At 34.1% G+C, this 20285-nt stretch overlaps 1 long non-coding RNA gene across 2 annotated transcripts; it reads left to right on the forward strand.

The window, feature by feature from the left end:
- Positions 1-511: 511 nt before the first annotated feature.
- LOC118148841 (uncharacterized) lies at positions 512-19991 on the forward strand. 2 transcript variants are annotated; one of them, XR_004735857.3, is made up of 4 exons: positions 512-592; positions 18163-18328; positions 19725-19779; positions 19872-19991. It is a non-coding gene; the product is annotated as an uncharacterized LOC118148841 (long non-coding RNA). The 2 variants fall into 2 exon arrangements; XR_013532393.1 differs by lacking the exons at positions 18163-18328; positions 19725-19779; positions 19872-19991 and adding an exon at positions 732-2614.
- The last annotated feature ends 294 nt before the right edge of the window (positions 19992-20285 follow it).

Below are 20285 nucleotides of genomic sequence, written 5' to 3' on the forward strand. Positions count from 1 at the left end.
TTATAATCTTAAAAAATATCCTCTAGTCTTAAGACTCTACCTTGTTCTTAGCTTATGTCTTCTTCCCTCATTGAATAATCAATCATTCACTTTAGGCACAGCTTTGTCTCATATGTTAGGAAAATCTTGACCGTGGATGGAAGAGAGTAAAGGACTCCGGAATGACAGTTATTAGTTGGTAGCATTACCTTCAGCAGCACTTGATACTATAGTGTTTATTCTGAAACCCAGTATTCAGTTTTCTTTCTGTCTCTGGTGTCTGAAACCATGTTTTAGAAAGCTTAATGGCAACACAAATGCTGTAAGGCTGGAAGTACATTCCTTCAATTGCCGGTGAACTGAGTCAGGATACATTCCCTTGATCTAGATCATATGACTTATTTCTTGACTAGCCTGTTAAAAATTTCCACTCTGGTAATTTTCCTACAGTCTGTACCATTGGGTATCTGTTGCTATACTCTTTTGCTTAACAAGAAGCTATTATTATACCTAAAATCTGGGTTTGTCTCCTGTCCTACTTGGGTGCCTGATGATTTTAGATGAAAAAGATTTCCTTTCTCTTAGTAGTCCCTTGTTTCCACTGGAGTTAAAGGTCAGTAATGAGAATGTCTTGAGATATGATGAAATTGGTGTGTAGATTCCAATTTGTCATTAATATATCACTGTTATATATATATATATTTAATAAATATATATATATTTATTAAAGACTTTCATTTCTGCTTTGATAGAGGTGGGCATGTGAGCATGGCTGAGCAGAGAGTGGCCTGGAATGTTGATTGATCCAAGGACAGGAAAATGGCTTAAGGAAGGCCTCAGTATTTTTTCAAGAACTGATACAATTGCTAGAGGACAGCAAGTTTTCCTCTTACCTTCTGAGATCATAAGTAGTAACAGCATTCAACCTGCAGAGGCAAATGGCCAAGAAGCAGAGAGAAAATAGGTTCCTGATAACATCTTCTGAACACCTGGACTAAGATTTTTTTTTCCCTGCTACTTCCAATAAATATGCGATAAGTTTGAACTCTTTTACTTGCAAGGAAGGTAGTCTAAATCAGAGGTGATAAACTATGGCCCCACCATCTGTTGTTTGTAAATGAAGTTTCGTATGAACGCAGGTACCTGCATTTGTTTACATATTGTCAACGGCTTTTTCCCACTCCTATAGCAGAGTTGAGTGGTTCTGATGGAGATCGTATGGCCATAAAACTCTAAAATATTTAATATATGTCCCTTTGCAAAAAAATTTTGCCAAACTCTGCTTACTTTTGAAACAATGTTTAAAAAAAACTTTTAATATTTGAAGAATTTAAGGTTTTCAAATGTAACTTTTCTTTCCATAACCTCTATATCTTTTTAAAGTGCACAAATTAAACTATGGCTGAAGGTATGATTCTAAGGGCGGCACTAAATGTCTGGCAATTTTTGTTTTGTTGGTTTATGCTTGAAAATACTTTGTTGATTTCTAAGCTGATTTATATTCAGTAAAGTTGTATACCTTGCTACAAGGTGACGTACTGTGTGCAGTTTATTTTGAGGTGACGTTGGCACCTTCTGTACCTTATAATTTGCAGAACTTATTTGTAGTCTGCATAATGCATAATGATGTGCCTTATCTAGAGTTATCCAGTATAGTAGCCACTAGTCACATGTGGCTATCGGCACCTGAAATGGGACTAGTCTGAATTCACATATGTTAAACGTGTAAAATATATACTAGATTTCAGTGAGCAAGCATGACAAATACAATATAAAAAGACACAGTGATAATGTTTGAATAGTTATTAGATGTTAAAATGGTATTTTAAATATATTGGATTAATAAAAATGTATTATTGGAATTATTGTTTGTTTCTTTTAAACTTTTAAAAATGAATATTAAAAAATTAAATTTACCTTTGTGTTTCACATTATATTTCTATTAAACAATGGTGATCCAGAAATTATAGAAAAATGTAGTATGATTGAAGATTGAAATAAACTTTCATAATTTTGAAAGCATTTTAAATATTTAATTTTGTAGGATGAGCGAATCATCTTTATATTATTATCTTACATTATCTTGAGGACTAGACATTTGTGAATATGTATGTACTGTTGAACAAACATGTAACTGGCATTTTTATTGATAAATTTTAACCCATTAAAAAATCATCACATATATAAGATTGATTATTAGATGCAAATAGGTTCTGATTCTCCATATTTAATTTTTAAAAATCTATGCAGGAAACACAGAGGAGCATAACTTTTATGCAGAGTTGGTTATATTCTTGTAAAAATCTTATTATGTTCTTTACTAAAGTAAGTCTAAATACATACAAATGTTGGGACATTGTAGGTGTAATTGAAAGAAGTTTTTCTCTTCATTTATTTCTAAAGGTGTTATTCTGTGAAATTTCTTATAGTGAAAAATATAAAAAGAATATTCCTTTTTGTTTAGTTAGTATGTTGTCATACCAAAATTGATGTCTGCAAAATGGAAATGATGGGCAAAATGAAAGCTGTTTAAAGGTTTCAACCAAATGGCACTCTTTTAGGTTTGATTGCTTAATTTATGTTAATTTCTATTTTTAATGTAAATATAACAATACATGCCTAAAATGAATAGTAATATACTTGTACACTTCTTTTTAAATGAAAGCATCTGGAGACATAATAAATTCAGTACAAATTGTATATATTCCATTCACATTTCAATGCATTTAGTATGTGTTGTTAGTATTGTCATTTTTGAGAAAGAAAGGCAGCAGTCAGAATATGAAGCATGCCCACCAAGTCAATATAAAAGCAGTATTTTTAGCTTCCTATTGAGTGTTTATGGTTGCAAAACGTATTTGTCTCCTGGGATGAACAAAAATCTAACAGCCACTTGAGAGTTCTCCAATCATTCCTGAGCATGACAACCTTTTGGTGAGCAGGTAATATGTGAATCATGCATTGTATTTTATTTAAGAATTAAAAATTAGATTTATAAAGCAGTCTATATACTTCAGACATTAGCAGTTTCCTGGCTAACTTTGCTTTGCATTTATTAGTTCAAAAGAATAGCATGGAAATTATGCCAGATTTTTGCCTATTTATATTTCCATTTATATCATTTAAAATTTAAAATTCATAGTCAATGATTACACAGTGTACTGAGACAATTTAATAAGTTATTTAGATTTGTTTTAGATGATAAAATATATATGTAGACAGTCACTGAAAAAGAACTGCCATAATAATAGAATTTGCAAAAGTGTAATCAAATTGTAAGAAAACTATTTTTAGAATTTTTAGTATTTTCATTAGGAAAAATTGAGTAAAGGGTACAGGGATCTCTGTGTATTATTTGTTATTATTCCATGTGACCCTAAAAGTATCTCAAAATAAAAAGTAAATTAGGCCTTGTTCAGTGGTGACTCACACCTGTAATCCCAGCACTTTGGGAGGCCAAGGTGAGTGAATCATCTGAGATCAGGAGTTCAAGACCAGCCTGGCAAACATGGTGGAACCCTATCTCTACTGAAAATACAAAAATTAGCCTGCTGTGGGTGGCAGGCGCCTATAGTCCCAGCTACTTGGAAGACTGAGGCAGGAGAATCACTGGAACCTGGGAGGCAGAAGTTGCAGTGAGCCACGGTAACATGACTGTACTCATTGCACTATTATTCACAATGGCTAAGATATGAAATTAACACCTGTTTCCACCAACAGATGAATAAAAAGAAAATGTGATACACACACACACACACACACATACACACACACACATACCCACACACAAATAAAATTCAGCAGTCTGTCTCTTGTAACAACATGGATGAACCTGGAGGACATTAAGGTAAGTGACGTAGGCCAGGCACAGAAATACAAATACTGCATGATCTCACTTATAAGTGGAATCTAAGAAAGTTGAACTTATAAAAGTAGAGAATAGAATGTTCATTACCAGAGGGTTGGGGGTGGAGGAAACAGGGAGATATTGGTTAGACAGGAGGAAAAATTTTTGAAATCTATTGCATAGCAGGGTGACTCTAGTAAATAATTATATATCCTATATTTCAAAATAGTTGAGTAAATTTCAAGTGTCTCATCACAAAAAATGGTAGGTGAGGTGATGGATATATTAATTAGCTTGATCTAATCATTCTGCATTATATACATATGTCAAAAAAACACACTGTACCCCATAAGTATACATAATTGAAATTTGTCAATTAAAAATAATATTAATAAGAAATAAAAATGTAAAATGCACAGATATTTGAAAAGTAATTTCTGTAGAGAAAATGCACAAAAGGCCAACAAACAAATGAAAAGATACTCAAAGATGACACCATTAGTCACTAGGTTAATGCAATTTGAAAACACAATGAAATATCACTTTATACCCACTAGGTTTGCTAGAATAAAAACTAGGGGCAATAACAAGTGTTGATAAGGATATGAAGAAATTGAAATCTACATAATTTCCAGATAAAATATATTGCCAGTGAAAATGTAAACAGTGCAGTCATTTAAAAAAATGGGCCAGGTGTGGTGGCTCACGCCTGTAATCCCCAGCACTTTGGGAGGCCTAGGTGGGTGGATCACGAGGTCAAAATCAAGACCATCCTGGTTAACATGGTGAAACTCCATCTCTACTAAAAATACAAAAAATTAGCTGGGCATGGCAGCACATGCCTGTAATCCCAGCTACTCAGGAGGCTGAGGCAGGAGAATTGCCTGAACCCAGGAGGCGGAGGTTGCAGTGAGCAGAGATCATGCCATTGCACTCCAGCCTGGGTAATAAGAGCGAAACTCCATCTCAAAAAAAAAAAACCCATGTCTACATATGAATATATATATATATACACACTATTAATTCTGTCCCTCTAGAGAACCTAATAGATAAAAAAAATAAAAATAAAAAGCAAGAAATTAAATCATACATTCAGAGAAAATCATCTTCATTAAAAGATGGAAGACAAGAAGGAAAGAAATAAAAAGGAAATCACAAAACAATCAGAAAGCAACAAAATGGCAGGAATAAATCCTTACTTATCAATAACACATAAATGGACTAAACTCTACAATAAAGACACATAGAGTGACTGATGGGTACCGACAACAACAATGACAAAAAGACCTAATGATGTATTGTCTTAGGAAACACTTCATTTGTAAAGACACACATAGACTGAAAATAAAGTAATGAAAAAATACATTCCATGCTAAAAGAAACCACAAAAGAGCTCTACTTACATAAAACAAAATAGAGTTCAAGACAAAAACTGTAAGAAGAGACAAAGAAGGTTATTACATAATAATAGTGGGGTCAATTCAGCAAGAGAATATAACAATTGAAAATACATATGCATGCAACACTGGAGTATCTAGATATATAAAGCAAATATTATTAGGCCTAAAGAGAGATATTGACCTCAACACAATAATAGCTGGAGATTCTGGAGACTTCAACCCTCCACTTTCAGCATTGGACAGATCTTCCAGACAGGAAATCAACAAAGAAACATTGGCTTTAATCTGCAGTATAGACCAAAGGGATCTAACAGATATTTACAGAACATTTCATCCAATGACTGCAGAATACTCTTTTTTTCTTCTCAGCACATGGATTATTCTGAAGGATAGACCATATGTTAGGTCACAAAAAAGTCTTAAAACATTTTTAAAAATTGAAATTATAGCAAGTATTTTCTCTAACCACAATAGAATAAAATAAGAAATCAGTAACAAGAGGAATTTTGATAGCTATGCAAAAACAATATGCTCCTGAATGATCAGTGGGATAATGAAGAAATTTAAAAAATGAAAAATTTTCTTGACAAAAATGATAATGGAAATACCACATTCCAAAATCTATGGGATACAGCAAAAGTAGTACTAGGAGAGAAATTTATAGCAATAAGCAGCCACATATAAAAAGAAGAAAAGCTAAATAAATATTAGGTTGGTGCAAAAGTAATTAATGTTTTTGCTATTAAAGGTAATGAAAGGTAAGAAAAGAAATAGTAAGGATCAGAGCAGAATTAGATGAATTTGAAATTAAAAAATACAAAAGATCTATGACACAAATTATAGGTTTTTTGAACATATCAACAAAATTGACAAACCTGTAGCCAGACTAAGAAAAAAAAGTGAATATCCAAATAAATAGAGTCAGAGATTAAAAAAGACATTAAAATTGAAATAATAGAAATTCAAAGAATCCTTAGTGGCTACTATGAACATCTATATTTCAGTAAATTGAAAAATCTAGAAGAAACGAATAAACTCCTAGATACATAACACATACAACCTGCCAAGTTTGAACCATGAAGAACCCCAAAACCTGAGCAGACCAACAACCAGTAATGAAACCAAAGCCATAATAAAGTGTTCCGGCAAAGATAATCTTGGGACCCAATTGCTTAACTGCCTAATTCTACCAAATATTTAAAAAACGAATACTAATCTTACTTGTGCTATTCAAAAAAGTAGAGCAGGAGGCAACACTTCCAAACTCATTCTACAAGGTTACTATTAACCTAAATCAGACAAAGACTCATTAAAAAAAAAAAAAGAAAGAAAACTACAGGCCAATGTCCCTGATGAATATTGATGCAAAAATCCTCAACAAAATACTAGCAAATAGAATTCAACAACACATTAAAAAGATTATTTATCATGACCTAATGGGATTTAGCCCAGGAATGCAAAGATAGTTCAACATATGCAAATCAATCAATGTTATACATCATATTGACAAAATGAAGGACAAAAACCATATAATTATTTCAACTGATGCTGAAAAAACATTTGACAAAATTTAACATCCCTTCAATATAAAAACTAGAAAAATCTAGGAATAGAATGAATATACCTCAACATCATAAAAGTCATATATCACAGTCCCACAACTAGTATCATACTGAACTGAGAAAAGTTGAAAGCATTTCCTCTACAATCTGGAACATGACAAGAATTCCACTTTCACCACGTTTATTCAACATAGTAGTGGAAGTCCAAGCTAGAACAATCAGACAAGAGAACAAAATAAAGGGCATACAAATTGGAAAGGAAGTCAAATTATTCTTGTGGTCAGATAATATCATCTTAAGTTTGGAAAAATCTAAAGACTTCACAAAGAAATCATTAGAAAAGATCAACAAATTCAGTAGAGTTACAGGATACAAAATCAACATAAAAATCTGTAGCATTTTTACATGCCAAGCAAACAATCAGAAAAAGAAACCAAAAAAGTAATTTCATTTACAATAAATATAAATACAATAACACACTTAGAAATTAATTTAACGGGGCCGGGCGCCGTGACTCACGCCTGTAATCCCAGCACTTTGGGAGGCCGAGGCGGGTGGATCACGAGGTCAAAATCAAGACCATCCTGGTTAACATGGTGAAATCCCGTCTCTACTAAAAATACAAAAAATTAGCTGGGCATGGTGGCACACGCCTGTAATCCCAGCTACTCAGGAGGCTGAGGCAGGAGAATTGCCTGAACCCAGGAGGCGGAGGTTGTGGTGAGCCGAGATCGCGCCATTCCACTCTAGCCTGGGTAACAAGAGAGAAACTCCGTCTCAAAAAAAAAAAAAAAAAAAAAAAGAAAGAAATTAATTTAACCAAACGAATGAAAAATCTTCACAATGAAAACTATAAAATAAGATAAAAGAAACTGAAGAGGATGCAGAAAAAAAATGAATAATATTCCATGTTCATGACTTGGAAGACATCAATATTATTTAAAATGTTCAAAGCAATCTGCAGATTCAATGCAATTCTTATCAAAATACCAATTATATTCCTCACAGAAATAGAAAAAACTAGCCTAAAATTTATATGAAACCACAAAAGAGCCAGATTAGCCAAAGCTATTCTAAGCAAAAAGAAAAAATAAACTAGAGAAATAACATTACCTGACTTCAAATTATACTACGGAGTTATAGTAACCAAAATTGCATTTTACTGACAAAAACAGACACAGAGACTAGTGGAACAGAATGGAAAATTCAGAAATAAATTTATACATTTATAGTGGTGCAGAGAAATAAAACTAGAACCCTATCTCTCACCATGTACAAAAATCAAATCAAAATGGAACAGAGACTTAAATCTATGCCTCAAACAGTGAAACTACTATGAGAAAACTTTGGGGAAACTCTCCTGGACATTGGACTGGGCAAAAAATTCTCGAGTAATACTTCACAAGCAACAGGCAACCAAAGCAAAAATGGACAAGTGGGATCATGTCAAGTTAAAAAGCTTTGGACAGCAAAAAAAAAAAAAAAAAAAAAGTGCAGAGACAACCCACAGAAGGATAAAATATTCGCAAATTACCTATCTGACAAGGGGTTAATAACCAGAATACATGAAGAGCTCAAACAACTCTATGGAAAAAAAATCTAATAATCCAACAAAAAAATGGATAAAAGATTTGATTAGACATTTCTTAAAAGAAACATACAAATGCCAAACAGGTATTTGAAAAGATGCTCAACATCATTGATATCAGAGAAATGCAAATCAAAACTACAATGAGTATCATCTCACCCATGTTAAAATAAATTTTATTCAAAAGACAGGCAATAACAAACATTGTTGAGAATGTGGCAAAAGAGAACACTGTTACGCCTTTGGTGGAGATGAAAATTAGTACAATGACTATGGAGAACAGTTTGGAAGTTTCTCAAAATACTAAAGTGCAATAAAAAATATATAGGTAAAGTAGAAGGATAGTTACCAAAGGATAGGAAATGTAGTGAGTGGCTGGGGAGGATGTGGAGATGGTTAATGAGTACTAAAAAATAATTAGAAATAATAAATAAGACCTAGCATTTGCTAGCACAACAGGGTGACTACAGTCAAAAAGAATGTAACTGTATATTAAAAATAACTGAAAGAGTACAATTGGCTTGTTTGTAATTTAAACAATAAATGGGGTGTGGATATCCCATTCACCCTGATTGAGTATTATGCATTATATACCTGTGTGAAAATATTTGATGTAACCCATAAATATATACAGCTACTATGTACCCACAAAAGTTAATAATTTAAAAAAGATACCTGATAGAATTTCTACTTTTAAAAATGTGTTGCAACATGTTTTGTAGCCCAAGATATGGTCTATCCTGGAGAACGTTCTATGAGCTAAGTAGATATATACATGAATATTCATATATATGAAAACATTTAAAATATAAAAATATAAAGTATAATATATTACATATTTTATATAGCAAATAAAAATATACTCCATGTTATATGAATACAAGTAAGTATAGTATATATCATATAAAATGTATTTATAACATTTTCATGAAAGTTTAGTTTGTAATTTCAACTCAGTGAAGAAATTATTCATCCCTCACCCCTGAAAGGAAGTATTTATTTTATTTATTTAAACTTAAGTTCAGGGGTACATGGGCTGGATATGCACATTTGTTACATAAGTAAACATGTGCCATAGTGGTTTGCTGCATAGATTATGCCATCACCTAGGTATTAAGCCCAGAGTCCATTACCTATTCTTGCTGATGCTCTGCCTCTTCCCCCACCACCCTCCGATAGGCCTCAGTGTGTGTTGTTGGTCCCTTCATGTGTCCATGTGTTCTCATTGTTTAGCTCTTACTTGTAAGTGAGAACATGCAGTGTTTGGTTTTCTCTTCCTGTGTTAGTTTGCTGAGTATCATGGCCTCCACCTCCATCCATGTCCCTGCAAAGGACTTGATTTCATTCTTTTTATGGCTGTATAGGATTCCATGATGTGTATATACCATATTTTCTTTATTCAGTCTATCATTCATGGGTATTTAGTTGATACCATGTCTTTGCTATTGGAAATAGTGCTGCAGTGAACACACATGTCCATGTATCTTTATAATAGAATGATTTATATTCCTTTGGGTAATGGGATTGCTGGTTCAAATAGTATTTCTGTTTCTAGGTTTTTGAGGAGTTACCACACTATCTTCCACAATAGCGAAACTAATTTACACTCCTACCAACAGTGTAAAAGTATTCCTTTTTCTCCACAACCATGTCAGCATCTGTTGTTTTTCTGACCTTTTAACAATAGCCATTCTGATTGCTGTGAGATGGTATATCATTGTGGTTTTGATTTGCACTTCTCTAATGATCAGTGATGGTGAGCTTTTTTTCATATGTTTTTTGGTCACATGTATGTCTTCTTTTGAGAAGTGTCTGTTCATATTATTTTCCCATTTTCTAATGTCTTTTTTTCTTGTAAATTTGTTTACGTTCCTTATATATGCTGAATGTTAGACCTTTGCCAGATGGATCAATTGCAAAAATTTTCTCCCATTCTGTAAGTTGTCTCTTCACTCTGATGATAGTTTCTTTAGCTGTGCAGAAGCTCTTTAGTTTAATTAGATTCTATTTGTCAATTTTTGCATTTGTTATGATTGTATTTAGTGTCTTTGTCATGAAAACTTTGTCCATGTCTATGTCCTAAATGGTATAGCCTAGGTTGTCTTTCAGGATTTTTATAGTTGCTGGGTTTTACATTTAAGTCTTTGGTTCATCTTGAGTTGATTTTTATATATGATGTAAGGAACAAGTCCAGTTTCATTCAATCTTCTCCATATGGCCAGCCAGTTATCCTAACATCATTTATTGAATAGAGAATCCTTTCCTCACTGTTTGTTTTTGTCATGTTTATTGACGATCAGATAGTTGTAGGTGTGAGGTCTTATTTCTGGGCTCTCTATTCTGTTCCATTGCTCTATGTGTCTGTTTTTGTACCCATACCCTGTTGTTTTTGTCACTGTAGCTCTGTCGTATAGTTTGAAGTCCAGTAGTATAATGCCTTCAGCTTTGCTTTATTACAATTGTCTTGTCTATTCATTCTCTTGTTTAGTTCCATATGAATTTTTAAATGGCTTTTTCTAATTCTTTGAAGAATATCAGTGGTACTTTAACAGAAATAGGATTGAATCTATAAATTGCCTTGGGCAGTATGGGCATTTTCCCAATATTGATTCTTCCTATTCATGAGCATGGAATATTTTTCCATTTGTTTATGTTATCTCTGATTTCTTTGAGCAGTAGTTTGTAGTTCTCCTTGAAGTGGTTCTTCACTTACTTTGTTAACTTTATTTTTAGGTATTTTATTCTTTTTGTAACAACTGTGAATGGGAGTTTACTCATGATTTGGCTTTCAGCTCTTGGCTTGCCTATCATTGGTGTATAGAAATACTAACACTGATTTTGTATCCTGAGACTTTAGCCGAAGTTGTTTATCAACTGAAGAAGCATTTTGTCTGAGACAATGCAGTTTTCTAGATATAAGATCATGTCATCTGCAAACAAAGATAGTTTTACTTGAAATGGAGCATTTAAAAAAATTAAAAATTGAAGTATTTGATAATGTTAGTACAATCAACTGTGGATTTAAAAATTAAGAGTAGACCCTTACTTCAAATAACAAATAAATTTTAGATAAAAGAAATAAATTTTAAAAATAAACAGACCAAAACCAAATAATGCTGACCACCACAGTCATATCAAAACAAAAGCATAAAAAATTAATATATGATTGTGATGAGGAAAGCCCATTTCACCAACTCAAAAAATCTTGAAGTCATTGAGAAAAAATTTAATAAATATAAGTTCATTAAAACAAACACTGGTTATGGAAAACAAATAAACATTGGGAAAAATATTTGCAAATGGAAGTAAAAAGAAATTTTAAAAATTGCTGCAAAACATGGAGAAAAGCTCATCAGAAGATGATATGTGGACTAGGGAATACAGTATCAAATATAAGAATAAGAAATATTCAGGACGTGCTATTGGAATACTAAAAGGATTATGGAACCAGGTTTTTGACAGTGACATCACTCTTTTTTAAATGGCATCTATTCTTAGAACAAATAAGCTAAGTTTCAATAAGAAGTGCAAATTATCTGTTAAAAAAGCCTTATTCTCCATCTTTGTCAATGGTCAAACGAGGGAATTGACAAAATCCTATTGAGCGCAACCAAAATTTGATATGAAAAAACAAAAGTGTAAACCTTTTAGAAGAGGCGTCTAGAAATTCTCTTTCAAGAGGATCTTAAGAAGATAATTCATAACCATTTGTGCATTATAATAGATCTTCAAAATGGAACAAAAAATGTAGTTTTAGTTTACAAGTAAGGAGTTATATAGATTGTATCTCAAGCTCGCTCCAAGGCATCTTCATATCAATAATCTTTATTCCAAGGTTCTGGCCTACACGATCAAGTGTCAATTATCCAATCTAATGGATGGTTATCTATGTGCAAAAATAATAATAGTTTCACTATCCAAATTATATTTTATTCATGTTATTATGTTATATTCCTGCAACTAACCACTGGTAATAAATGTACCTTAAACCATTACCTATCAAAACATTATTTCATTTTATATAAGAAAGAAATGAGGTAGATGCATCCTGATGCAATGAGACATCAACATGTAATATTATGTTTTTCATGGAAAATTCAAAGAAACTATATTTGATTTGGAAGTGCTTAACATTGGGGGTTAATATATGCAAGGTTTAATTTTTTTTTTCTCATAGAGACTCTCTCTGTTACCCAGGCCTAAGGGTAGTGGCATGACCACAGCTCACTGCAGCCTTAACTCCTGTGCTCAAGGTATCCTCCTGCCTCAATCTCCTGAGCAGCTGAAACTATAGGCACTCACTATCGTGCCTGGCCAATATTTTAGATTTTGTAGACATGTAGAGATGGGGTTTCCCTATGTTGTCCAGACTGGCCTCAAACTCCTGGCCTGAAGTGATCCTCTTGCCTTGGCCTCCCAAAGTGCTGAGATTACAGCTGTGTGATACTACATTCAGCTCAAATTTTAATTGTAGCATTACCATTGACGAACCTGGACTTTTCAGTACCTGTAAATAAAATTAAAGTCATTTTCCTCTTTGATGAAAATACTTATTTCCTAATGTGGAGAAGTGAAATTTTTTTCAATAGTTGTATTTTAATGTGAACTAACATATACTCAACTTTTCAAAAGGCTTTTATACCTTTCAAATATTGGAAATGAGATTTAGAATGAAACTGAGTGAATCTGTTAAAGCTTTATTAAGGAAAGACTTGGGAAAACCTTGAAACGCCAGAAAGCCCTATAAGAAAAAGTGGAAAAATAAAATTGGAATCTGCAGAACAGCATCTGCCACTATCATTATTAAATTTTCTTTGGCATCACCAAATAAAGTTTTCAATACAGCTTTGTTCATGCCGTTGTGCTTAGCACTGAATAAGTCAGGCTGAACAGCCTCTTGTTTATGTCTGTCTAGTCTTGCAACCAGAGCTGACCATACTGTCTACAAGGGAGATCAAAGTACATGAATTGGAACATATCCATAGTAAATTATCAAATGCCATATGTATTCAATACAAGCAAAAATAGTTAACCCATTACTTTCAACATGGTCGTGTTTGTTCTTTTTATAAAAAGTTTTCAACTTTTATTTTAGATACAGGGGTACATATGGAGGTTTTTACATGGGTATATTGCACCCAGATAGTGAGCATAGTATCCAATAGGGAGTTTTTCAACCTTTTCTCTCCCCTCCCCCACCTTCTAGAAGTCTTCAGTGTCTATTATCCTCATGTTTATGTCTGTGTGTGCTAAATGTTTAGCTCCTACTTATAGTGACAATATGTGGTATTAAGTTTTCTGTTGGTGCATTAATTTGCTGAGGATTATGGGCTGTTGCTCCAAACATATTGCTGCAAAGGACATGATTTCATTCTTTTCTTACAGCTGCATAATATTTCATATTGTATATATACCACATTTTCTTTGTCCAATTCATCATTGATAGGCACCTAGGTTGTTTCTACATCTTTGCTATTGTGAATAGCGCTGTGGTGAACATAACAGTACATGTGTCTTTTTAGTAAATAATCTATTCTTCTTTGGGTATATGCCCAGCAATTGGATTGCTGAGTTGAATGATAGTTCTGTTTTAAGTTCTTTGAGAAAGGTTCAAATCACTTTCCACAGTCGTGCATCACATCCTTTCCTTTCCAAAGCTTTCTCAACAGAGTGAGGCACTTTTTTTTCAGATAAGCTCCTACAAGTTACTGAAAGAAAGTCACATTGCTACCTTCATTTGTTTATGAAGTACCAAGAAAGTTGGGAATCTTTTGCTGAGGAAATCTATTATTTCTACAATGACTTTGAAACAGTTGAACAACCCTGTTTGGTTTAATTAAGGATACTACGTGATATGCTTTGGCTCTGTGTCCCCATACAAATCTCATGTTGAATTGTAATCCCCAGTGTTGGAGGTAGGGCCTGGTGGAGGGTGATTGGATCATGGAGTGGTTTCTAATGGTTCAGCACCACCCCTTAGTTCTGTCTTGTGATAGAGTTATCACAAGATCTGGTTGTTTTAAAGTGTGTGGCATCTCCCTCTTTATTTTCTGTCTTCCTCCTGCTTTAGCAATGTAGGACATGCTGGCTTTCCATTCACCTTCCACTGTTGTAAGTTTCCTGTTGTAAGTTTGCTATGGCAAAATTCAAGTTATATCCCCACTAAAGGAATATAAATGAAGAAAATAAAACATACTGCTCACCTCCTGCAAATGAAATTTAGATATGTTTAGTCATTGTATTTTTCCTTTAGGTTCTTTTTTAATGACTAGGAGGACTATATGTTACAAAAACATAATTGCTGCAATGAATAAAATTGAGGATAAATCTTTGGGCATATCGATTACCATTTCTTTAGAATAAATTTTAGAAACAGAGTTGCTGCATCCAAAATATCCATATTTTAAATAAGTAAATCCAAATGGATAAAACATACCCCTGAAAATTTTAATCATTTTATGTTCTTTTTGGATTGCACAAGATAGCCATCACTCTGGATGAAGTGTGGGCATTTTGATCATATTAACTTAAACTTGGACAATATATAAAATGATAAATAACAATATATAAAAAGATAACAAAATAACAGAGCTTTAAAAGAGATAAAAGATGTTTTACAATTGTTAATAATATACCTCAGGGAAAAGAGATGTATTGAAGAGAATATTTAACACATTCAGAGGATGTGCTAATGACTATAAAAAGTTTATAAGAAGCTAAAGGAGAAAAATCACTCATTTTAATGGATTTGCTATATTGCATTTACATGGAAAGAGATAGTGGTACTCCTTTCTTTGTTTTATGTCAATACGTGAGTACCCTTTAATGAATGAAATAGTCTCTGCTAAATATCATAGGCAAAATATTAAAAATAGAGATATTTGCTGTTTGCTTCAGAGCTATGAAAATGAAATTTCATTAGTGGCTATTATCTGGTTTTATATGATAGAAGTACACCAAATATGAGACTATAAATACTGAATTGTGTTAATGTGAAGAGAATAGAAAAATTGGTGCTTTTAATTTGCAGATGTGCAGCTCTGTTAAAAACTGCGTTTTAGTTTTAGGTGGCATATTATTCAGAGCTTAATGCTGAAAACTAGAAAATCTTTCTAGTTATCTTAGTTTGGCAAAAATCAACACTTATGTCTTCCATTGAAATAAGTATGGGAATTGTATGATGTGGGGCAGTAAAAAGAGTGCAGGGATTTGGAATCAGAAAAACCTGGGTACAAATTTTGAACCAGACATTTAGTAAATATGTAAATTTGGTCAATCTTGTATGTAAAATAGCACATTAATACATATTGATTCACCAAGATTTATTTGTAAATCAGAATAGGTAAAAGTTTATGATTTTTTTTTTTTTTTTTTTTTGCGATGGAGTCTCACTCTGTTGCCCAGGCTAGAGTGCAATGATATAATTTCAGCTCATTGCAACCTTCACCTTCTGAGTTCAAGTGCTTCTCCTGCCTCAGCCTCCTGAGTAGATGGAACTACTGGCATGTGATACCACCCCTGGCTAATTTTTGTATTTTTAGTAGAGATGGGGTTTCATCAAGTTGGACAGGCTGGTCTCGAACTCCTGACCTCAGGTGGCTCCGCTTACCTTGTCCTTCCAAAGTGCTAGGATTACAGGCATGAGCCACCATGCCTGGCCAGGTTTATGATTCTTAAGTGATGCAAAATTGACTATATTAGTCAAGGTAGAGTGATATAAGTAGAAAATCCTAAAATTTTCAATGACTTAATACAATGAAAGCTTGTGATATAATTTAACTCTGTGTTTCCATCCAAATCTCATCTCAAATTATAATCCCCATTATTCCCACATGTCAAGAAAGAGACCAGGTGGGAGATGTTTGGATCATGGGGGCAGATTCCCCTCTGCAGTTCTTGTGATAGTGAGTGGTTTTATAAAGCAGCTTTCTCTGCTCTTGCTTGCTTTCTCTTGCTTGCCGCCATGTAAGATGTGCCTGCTTCCCCTTTTGCCAAGATTGTAAATTCCCTGAGGCATCTCCAGCCCTGCAGAACTGAGTCAATTAAACCTCTTTTCTTTATAAATTACTCAGGTCCAGGAATTTCTTACAGCTGTGTGAAAATGGGCTCATACAGTTTATTCTTGATTATGTGATGGATGTAAATCACTAGATTGAGGGAGGCATTTGTTGGTTCTGTCATCCCCTACATCAGAGATTTCTGGTAACTGGAAAACACAAAAACACAGAAAGCATGGAATCAGGTGGGAGGCTTTAATAGGCCAACCATGAATGTTACATATATCATGTGCATTTATGTTCCATCAGCCAAATTCAGTCACATGGCATAAAAATAGGTAGCTGTGTACTCAATAAAAAGATGAAATAATTTCATTATCTGCTCATTGACTAAGTGACCTAAGCCAATTTAACTGATGTAAGTAATCTAAGGTGATTGACCTAAGCCAGTTTAGCTATTCACAAATATTAATATTAGTTTTCTTTTTTTTTTGAGACAGAGTCTCATTGTCACCTAGGCTGGAGTGCAGTGGCATGATCTTAGCTCACCGCAACCTCCACCTCCCCAGTTCAAACAATCCTCCCACCTCAGCCTCCCTAGTAGCTGGGATTACAGGTGCCCACCACCATGCCCAGCTAATTTTTGTATTTTTAGGAGAGACAGTGTTTCACTATGTTGGACAGGATGGTCTCAAACTCCTGGCCTCAGGTGATCCATCCACCTTTGTCTCCCAAACTGCTGGGATTACATGTGTAAGCCATCATGCCTGGCCAGTTTTCTTAAAAGTAGATATTACTAGTCTCTAATCATAGTGATTATTAGTGAGAACACATATGAGTTTTCTGTTCTTATGGTAATTTGTGTAGGATAATGGCCTCCAGCTGCATCCATGTTTCTGTAAAGGACATGATTTAGTGATTTGTATGGCTGCATAGTATTCCACTTTATAGATGTATCAAATTTTCTTTATCCAGTCCACTGTTCATGGGCACCTAGGTTGATTTACTGAAGTTAATTCTTAAAAGATATATTTCTATATCTTCTGGTTTTGATGTTTTGGAGATCTGATTCAGATAAAGATTTGCTAGATTGCATTTATTTCATTATCCACCTTCTACTTCCCCCAAAATTTCAAGTAGTTAATATCTGGTATAGATTAAGGTATAAATTGCTTTTTGAAAGCACTAAGCTTGTCTTTAATTTTCCTAATGAAAGAATATGTGAAAAAGCATCATAAATTCAACAACTATTTACTGAGTGCCTACTGTGTGGGAGGCATTGCTATGTATGCTGGAAGTTAGCAATGAGGAAGAGAGAGGAGTTTTATTTTCATGGGGCTCACTTTCTACTGACAGGAGGTGGAAAAGGAACAACACAGAAGTGAGCAGGCATGCGTATAGGCAAAAATGCCAGGACACAAAATAGGGTGAAGTGTCAAAGAAACTTCTTGAAGGTGAATGCTGGTTGAGGAAGAAATAAGTAAACTGAGATGTGAATGGAAAGTCAGGCATGAGAAGTTAGATGGAGGAAACAGCTATTGCAAAAGCTGTAAGTCAGGTGTAGTCCAGGAACAACAGCCATCCCTTTCCTCAAGCAAAAAGGGGTAGAAAGTAAAAACCAGAAATGGGGCTGAGTGCAGCAATGTAGGAGACACATTGGAAGCAGGTGTCTGATAATATAAGGCATTGTAATCTATCTTCCAAAACACTTCTGGACAATTGCACACTTCAACCGACACTGCCTTTTTAGGATATGTTAGTGTTAATGCTTTCACTTTTCTTTATGCAGTTTATAGATACCATTTTCTCCTATGGCTGCATTTTATTGGATTGTTAATCTACATCCAGTTTCAAATGTCTGAAAGCTCTGTGACCCGATGAACACGTTTACATACCGTTGCCAGTCGCTCATTTACATACCGTTGCCTTGGCTCATTTACACCTGCCAAAAGATGGTGAGTTTTGGACATCTGTGCACTTTATTGATATATGTTATACATATTATCTTAACTACTTTTCACACTGAGTTGAAAGGTTTGTGATGTGACACTGGTTCTTTAGTCTATAAGCAAAGTTTGGCTCTTGTAATTTAATGAATGCATGACTGGATAGATCCTATGCATATTACATATGTTCATTGGCAGTCTTAAGCTCCTAAAGGATTGAGACAGTTTAGCTCTGACCACCCTTAATATTACTGCTGTAATGGCAGGTGTGAATATGCTTATTATGCTGCAGCTGATGACAAAAAACAGCTGGTTAACGTCTGAAGTGTAGCACCAGCTATAAATGCCTCTATAATAAGAAAGTGTTTATTTTCTTTTTCTTTCTTTTTTTTTTTTTTTTTTTTTGAGACGGAGTTTCGCTCTTGTTACCCAGGCAGGATCTCGGCTCACTGCAACCTTCGCCTCCTGGGTTCAGGCAATTTTTCTGCCTCAGCCTCCTGAGTAGCTGGGATTACAGGCACGCGCCACCATGCCCAGCTAATTTTTTTGTATTTTTAGTAGAGACGGGGTTTCACCATGTTGACCAGGATGGTCTCGATCTCTTGACCTCGTGATCCACCTGCCTCGGCCTCCAAAAGTGCTGGGATTACAGGTGTGAGCCACTGCACCTGGCCAGAAAGTGTTTCTTTTCTAGAACAACTATGAGTGGGAAAACAAAACATATTTTTGCGCCCATCTGTTTGTGACACAGCTTAGAAAATATTGTTAAGTGATTTGAAGACCAGTTTCTGGGTCTCTTCCATGCTGTTTCATGTATTTCATAGTTTGGCAGCTATTTAGAACACTTTGAATATCATTGGCTTAAATAGCCAATTTATACTTGCTCTCTAATATTGAAATATTCCAAAGAGAATCATTCTATTCCTGCAGTCGTACTTTATAACCCGTCTTGTTAATACAAAGAAACAAACTCCCACAGGCTGAACAGTCTGAGCTATTTGTATCCTCATACTCTAAAGCTTGCAATAATTTTTCTTCCTCTAGGCTAGCAAAACAAATACATTTGTATCAATGATGCGAACAATTAATGAAAAAAGTTAAATTAGAATACTTTAAAGGAATGCCACCTTCTAGATAAAACCATCAGTGACTGTTTCATAAAATCCTCACTCTATAAAACTCATGCAAGATTGGACAGAAATTCCAGAAGTTGAATTTCTCATACTTACTTAGCTGCCAAAAGGTAAATATTGCCTCTAGAAAATGTGTTTAAAGTTTTACATTACAGAGGCACTGATGCTTCTAGGATTCCTTATTCTGTCCTAAGTATTATAGAACAGGTGTAAAAGCTCACAGTCTGACTCTGCCAAGATTTCTCATTTGTGAAATTTACTTTACTGCACAGAATGAACACAAATGCTTTCCAAAGGATTATCTGCAAATGATCCAAAAATGTCTTTGTGAGTACTTTTATTTAATTTTTGAGATCACCACTTATAGCTGTGATTTGGCAAGTCTTTCTTTCTTACAAATACCTCATCATCTTTCACAGATTATGAAAAACGAGTTTGAATCCAATCTTATCTGCGAATTTTATTACCTTTCTTCAATGTTGAGAGCAACTTTTTGTGAGAGCAACTGGCTGAGGCTTAAATATGGGTTTTTTTTTTCAAAAAAGGTAAGAATAGTGAAAGGATATTTATTGATATCTTATTACATAGTAAACATGTTGAACAAGATAATATTCCTGCCCTCCAGCAGTTGATACTGTATAAAAGGACTGGAGCATATAAAAAGAAAACTCTATATAAATCTTATGTTTGTGTGTTAGGGGCTATGAGAGGGGAAATGCAATCAGAGAGAAGACTTCCTGAAGGAAACAATATCTAAGCTGAGAGTTGAATAATATATGGGATTGCCTGGAAGAAGAATGGGGATAGTCAAAGGAAGGATGGCTCAGGTAAAG

This window comes from Callithrix jacchus, chromosome 2 (genome assembly GCF_049354715.1).
Source record: "Callithrix jacchus isolate 240 chromosome 2, calJac240_pri, whole genome shotgun sequence".
In the NCBI taxonomy this organism is placed as follows: domain Eukaryota; kingdom Metazoa; phylum Chordata; class Mammalia; order Primates; family Cebidae; genus Callithrix; species Callithrix jacchus.